This window comes from Cannabis sativa, chromosome 4 (assembly GCF_029168945.1).
Source record: "Cannabis sativa cultivar Pink pepper isolate KNU-18-1 chromosome 4, ASM2916894v1, whole genome shotgun sequence".
NCBI lineage: Eukaryota > Viridiplantae > Streptophyta > Magnoliopsida > Rosales > Cannabaceae > Cannabis > Cannabis sativa.
The window spans coordinates 54209579-54216792 of NC_083604.1; positions in this window are offsets into that span (position 1 = coordinate 54209579).

Below are 7214 nucleotides of genomic sequence, written 5' to 3' on the forward strand. Positions count from 1 at the left end.
TACTTCCTTTCAATGTGTTTGCTTCTCTTGTGGCTTCGAGGTTCCTTACTGTTAGCTATCGCTCCATTATTATCACAAAGTAGGACCAGAGGCTTTTCCATTCCAGCAATGACATCGATGCTGGTGAAGAACTTTCTTAGCTAGACAAGTTCTTTAGCAGCTTTGGCTGCAGCTATGTATTCAGCTTCCACAGTCGAGTCCAATATTGCGGTTTGTTTTGCACTTCTCCAAACCACTGCTCCACCCCCAAGAGTAAACACCATCCCAGATGTAGATTTCCTGTCTTCAAGACTTGCCTGGAAATCTGAATCAGTGTAGCCTATGGGATTTAAAGCACCACCCTTGTAGACTAACACAAGATTCCTTGTACTCTTTAAGTATTTCAGAATATACTTAACTGCATTCCAATGTTCCTGTCCTTGATTAGACTGATACCTGCTCACGATTCCCACTGCATAGCAGATGTCAGGTCTAGTGCATAACATTGCATACATAAGACTTCCAACTGCAAAAGCATAAGGAATTTTCGCCATGTCCTCTATCTCTTGAGGATCAGTAGGAGACTATTCCTCAGATAGACGTATATCATATCTAGAAGGCATGTTTGCCCCATTGGTGTTGTTCATGGAGAATCTCTCTAAAACTTTGTCAATGTAGGTTGTTTGAGAGATTAAGAGATCTGTTCTTCCGGTTTCTGATAATCTGAATACCAGGAACATAGGTTGTTTCACCCAAATCTTTCATATCGAATTGAGTGTTGAGCCATTCCTTGATGTGAGTCATTTTCTTGATATTGTTTCCAATAATCAAAATGTCATCAACATAAAGGACCAGGAATACTACTACTTGGTCTTCCTTGAGTTGGTAAACACAAGGTTCATCTTCATTCTGAAGAAAGTCGTAGGTCTTGATGATTTCATCAAACCTTTTGTTCCATGAGCGAGAAGCTTGCTTAAGTCCATAGATAGACCTATTTAATTTGCAAACTTTCTTTTCCTGCCCTGGAAGAACATAGCCTTCTGGTTGCTCCATATAGATGGTTTCTTCAAGTACCCCATTAAGGAAGGCAGTCTTGACATCCATTTGCCAGATTTCATAATCGAAAGCAGCAGCTATGGAGAGAAGAATTTGGATGGATTTGAGCATGGCAACAGGACTAAAAGTTTCCTCATAGTCCATGCCTTCTCTTTGGGTATAACCCTTGGCTACAAGTCTAGCTTTAAAAGTTTCGACTTCGCCTCCAGCTCCTCTTTTCTTCTTGTAAACCCACTTGCATCCTATCGGATGATAGTCGTCAGGTGCGTCTACATATTCCCAGACTTTGTTCTTTTTCATGCCGGCCGACCATCGTTTCCGTTGCGGACTAGCCATTGCTTGTTTATAGGTTAATGGATCGTCTTCAATACCGTCACAACCGACCATATTGATTTCACCATCCAAGCCATAACGAGTTGGTTTTGTGGAAACCCTCCCACTACGACGAGGAGCGGTGATCTTCTGAACAGAAACTTTGATAGTAGATTTCTCAGTTGGTTTGACTGAGGGAGTGGAATTTTCCTCTTCTTGAGTGGAAGAGGACGGAACATTGGAAGGAGTTATATTAGAAAGCAATTCCTCTAGAACAACTTTACTTTTCGGTTTGTTGTCTTTAATATAGTTCTCTTCAAGAAAAGTAGCATTTGTAGAAACAAACACTTTATTATCCCTGTGACTATAAAATAGTCCACCCCTAGTCTCTTTAGAATTTCTGACAAACATTCATACTTCGATACGTGATTCAAGTTTGCCTTCTTTCTTTCTTAAGACATGAGAAGGGCACCCCCGAATTCTGTAGTGGCGTAAACTAGGTGTACGACCATTCCAAAGTTTGACGAGTGTCGTAGGGACTGCTATAGATGGAACAACATTTAAAATGTCATTAGCCATCTGTATAGCATATCCCCAGAAGGACGTAGACAGAGTTGAATAACTCAGCATAGACCTAACCATTTCCAAAAGAGTGCGATTTCTTCTTTCTGCAACTCCATTTTGTTGTGGACTGCCTGGGGCAGTGTATTGGGATTCAATTCCAAGTTCAATTAAATGATCTTTGAACTGCATATCCATATATTCTCCACCCCTATCAGTTCGCAAGATCTTTAATGATTTACCTAATTGGTTTTGTGCCAAAGCATGAAACTCCTGAAACTTTTCAAACGTTTCATATTTCTTTTGCATTAGGTAAAGAAAACTATATCTAGAGTAATCGTCAATGAAAGTGACAAAATACTCATAACCTCCTCGGGCTTTTACATTCAAAGGTCCGCAGACATCGGAATGCACTAACCCAAGGGGAATTTTGGCACGCTCTCCCTTTGCAGAGAAAGAACGTTTAGTCATTTTTCCTTCTAGGCAGGACTCGCATACTGGCAATTCACCTAAGACGACATTTTTCAATGGACCGCCTTTGGTTATCCTATTGAGTCTATCAAAGCCTATATGACCTAAACGTAAATTCCATAGATAAGTTTGATCATCATTATCAATCTCTTTTCTTTTGAGGTTTCTAGGTTTAGCTACATTGAAAAGTTCACTGTTTAGTGAGATTTGTGTATTTGGTCTTAAAAAATAAATCCCTTGTTCCATGGTTGCAATACATATTTGAAATCCATTACGAGAAATTGAACAATTTGTACTCGAAAAATTCAATATATAAGATTGTGTTTACAAACATGAGACACTAATCAAGTTTCTACTAAATTTTAAAATATATAAAATATTTTCTAAAATTAAAAATCTTTGTTGAAACTTGATGCGGCTTTTCCTCTAGCTTTGACCGACACTAACTCGCCATTACCAACTTTAAGCTTTAACTCTCTTGGAAGCAGATTTTCCCGAGTTTCAAGCAGCTGCAGTGAAGAACATACATGGTTAGTAGACCCAGAATCAACAATCCAAACGGATTTGTCGTTCTCTAAAACACATGATTCAAAGACAAAAGCATTACCTTCGTTTGAATTGTTTAGAAGCCGGGGACATCGTTCTTCTTGATGTCCCTTTTCATTACAATTCGAACATAGAAGATTATGTCTGATAATTGTACTTGAAGTAGCAGCTTTGCTAGAGCTTTCATGCTTAATCCTTTTCCTCTGATTATGAATTGCAAACCCAGGGGGACCCATTGCAATCAGATTTCGTTCATGGGCTCGTAATTCTGCTTCGAGCTTGTCCATGTCGGAGGAGTTGAAATTGTTGATCATGTAAGAAATAACAAATTCATTATACTCCGGAGGAAGACTATTAAGAATGAGTTGGACCCATTGTTCTCTTGATAAATCAATTCCTAGTAGATTTGCCTTTTGGAACTTCATATTCATCATCAACAGGTGCGAGTTTATGCAACTACCAGGATGCATTTTCACACTATAGAGTTCTTTTGCTAAGATATTAACTAGGAGAGGATCGGGGTGAGGGTTATTCATAATGGCACTACAACACATCAATAAAACAGAAGTAAGGTTTTGGTTCATAAATTCATACACATGTTCAGAAAATAACAAATAATCACATATGTTATAAAAATACTAAATCTAACATAGTTTATTTTCCAAGGTCTTTCAACAAACTGATACAGTATTCCGTTTAGGCGAGAGTCAAAGCATCATTTATTGAATAGAGTTGTCAACTCATCTAAAATGATAATCATTCTAGCAACCTTTTATTCGATCAAGATTGGAATTCAGCGTTGTCCCGTTTAGGCGAGAGTCAAGGCAATTCTATCTTATGAGCTTCCACCATTGTTTCATAAGCAAGTCAAATATGGTCGCCACCATTAGGGTGATCCATACCATATAAAACACTTACAAACTACTTATCTTTCGAGATTAAACGGTGCGAAATTGCTAATGAACGTTCCTCCATTAGGGAGGATTACTCACTAAAACAAACGCGATGTAAAACCAACAATGGAGATCGAATGTCTCTTGATTAAAAGCTCATTATTTTAAAATATGTTTAATGTATAATCATTTATTCCATATTATAATAATGAAAAATTACAAATTAAAATTGGTTTAAATAAAAAATCAACTTTAATTAATTTTCAATTATTATTTAAATTCGAAAAATAAATTCGAATAAATATCGAACAAATTTGAAAATATCTTGTTTAAGTTGTTTTAGAAGAATCTAAAAAAATCAACTTAAATATTTTTCAAATAAGACTTAATTAAATTAAAATTAAGTTGTAACCACTTAATTTGAAAATATTCCATTTTAAGTTAATATTTAAAAAAAAAAATATCTAAAGAATCTTAATAACCAATGCCTAAAATTCCTCAACTTAATTTGAAATTTTAAATCTAAAAGATATTCAGATTTAAGCTGGTTAGTTATAGATAACTAAATATCAACTTAAATAGGAATATTTAATGAAAAATTGAAATTAAGCTTCAGAAAGAATCTAGATGGTTATAATTTTGTATTTATTTAAATACAAGAAAATACATATAGTTTAGCGTAGAATATAAAATTCTTTAAACTATGGTTTTCTTAAATTAATTTCAATGTAAATGAAATTAATTATGTTGCTAATCGATTTTATTAGGTTAAACTAATTTAATTAACCTAGTACAGTTATTCAAATCAGGCAAATGGGCCTTCACAATTGGGGTGGTTCATGTGAGGGGGTGTTGGGTTCAGTATGTCGTACCCACTTCTATGGCTCCCAACTCTCACACAAGGCCCAAAAGAGAGGAATTTAACCTTAAAATGAACAACCGTTATTAATTGAATAGGCCCAAAAACTAAATGGGCCTAAATAAAATCTATCAAGAACTATGATATTTTATTTAGCAACAACAACCTATATGCATCTATAACGAAATTAAACACATAGGCGCACACAGGCGCACAATTTGGATGGATCCTATCATGTTGCTAGGTCATACACAGATGAAAGAAGATTGTAACTATACCTGTTACAAATTATTTACTTGACCAAGGGAGCCATGAGTTAAAATCAGATCATTGGATCTGTCAAGAAGTTAACCATGGCTATTTGCAATCAAGCAATAATAGGTTTTAAAAACTTACAAACAAGCTAAAACATATACTCTTGCAACAAGGTAGCAGGATAGTTGGATGTATGATTTATTTAATTTTAAATAAATAATTTCGAGAAATTAATTAAATAAAAAAATTATTTTCGAAAATAATAAAATAAAATAAAATTTAAATATTTTCAAAATTAATAAAATAATATTTAAAATTAAACCTACAATTTTAAAAAATTAGGTTTCAACCAACCTAAATATCATTTCAAAATTTGCTAACTACTTTTAAAAATTTAATGTTATTTTATAAATAAAAAATTAAATAAAAAAAAATAAAAAAGATAAATAAATATCTTTTTCAGATTTTATAATTTAATTTAAATAAATAAAATAACAAAATTTAAAAGTTAGCAAAATATCTCACATCTATTTAAAATTACATGATTATAGTTATCTTATTTTAAATTTAAATAAGGTCAAATTATTTAAAAAATAATTTAATTTAAAAAATTTAATATCTGACCTTAAATTTAAAAATAAGATAAGATATAATCAAATTTAAAAATAAGATAGATAATTAAGCAAAAATATAGATATTTTCTATTTTTAAATTCAAATTACACTAATATCATGAATTAAATTAAAAAATATATTAATTAATTTAATTATGATAATTAGAATTGAATTAGGAATAGTAAATGTATAAATACAGAACTACACAAAAAATCTGAACTTAAATCCATGAAATAGCATGAAAAATCGAAGAAAAACGAAAAAATTGCGAGCTGTACGGACGGTATGTTGTGCATACACGTCCGCGCGCGCAATAGGGGTGTATGGCCGAGAAACCTCGGTGCTAGGGGGATTTTGCATGAAATCCGCGCGCATAAGGGGCTTCAGACAGGCGCTCGTCGAGCACCTTGTCTGAATGCATGCTGTCCGCGCGCGTGGCCCTGTTGCACGACCCTCATTTTTTCCAAAACTTCAAAAAATCATAACTAATTCAAATTAAATCAAAATTGAGTTCTGTAAAAAAGTGACTTGCTTAATTTTTTCCATACTATCTAATAAAAATAATTCCAGAAACAAAATTTTAATTATTTTTTACGAAAATTCACAAACATCAATCAATCATCATATAACACTCAATACAACATGATACCATCCAAAACATCAAACAATCGTTTTAAAGTCCAAATTTCTTGCAAGAAAATCAGTTACCATGGCTCTGATACCAGTTGTTGGAAATTATTTTACCAGGATCTTAGATCTACTCACAAGTATGTTGATTAACACCCTAAATATGAACTTTCTAAAACGATGAAATAAACACATATAAAGTTTAGGAAACCTTACATTGGGTGCAGCGGAATAATATGACTCCTTCCGTTCAGATCTCTAACCCTTGTATCCTTTCTGTCGCAGAGTATTATCAAGATCTGAAGCTGGATCTCTTTCTCTGATTCTTTAGTGCTGAAACTCCTTCTTGCTAAAAGTCTTTCTTCACGATCTCTATCACTATGATTGAGGTATCACTTGCTGTGTGTGGGCACTACTCTAATCACTAAGTGTTTAGAAATCTTAGGAAGAAGAGAGAGAGGGAGTGGTCGGCCAAGGTAGAGAGAGAGAGGCTCAGTTTTTCTGAATGAAAAGTGTAATTTTCCTGAAGCCTTCACTATCTATTTATAGCATTCCACTAGGGTTAGGTTTGAATTATTTGGCATTAAAATAATGAAAATATCAGAGGATAATTCCTATAAAAGTGGTCGGCCATGGCAGTATGGATTTGGACCTCACTTTTTGCAATTTTGCAGTTTTATCACTTTTGCATCTGATTTTCTCAAAAACACCAATTTTCTACTTCAACCATTTAAATGCCAATTCTAACTATTTAATAACTACAAATAATTATTAAATAATATTGTCATTTATCATATTTATCAATTGAACCATACAAAGTATCATAATTAACAAATATGCCCCTAAAACTCTTTCTTTACAATTTCGCCCTTACTTAGTGAAAAATTCACAAATAGACATAGTCAAATTTGAGAATTATAATTGATTAATCAAAACCAATTACATGAGTCTTACAAGCAATATTATCTCAACTAGTGGGGAGACCATGGGTCTATATAACTGAGCTTCCAATTAGTAGATCAAGAATTTATTACCTAAATT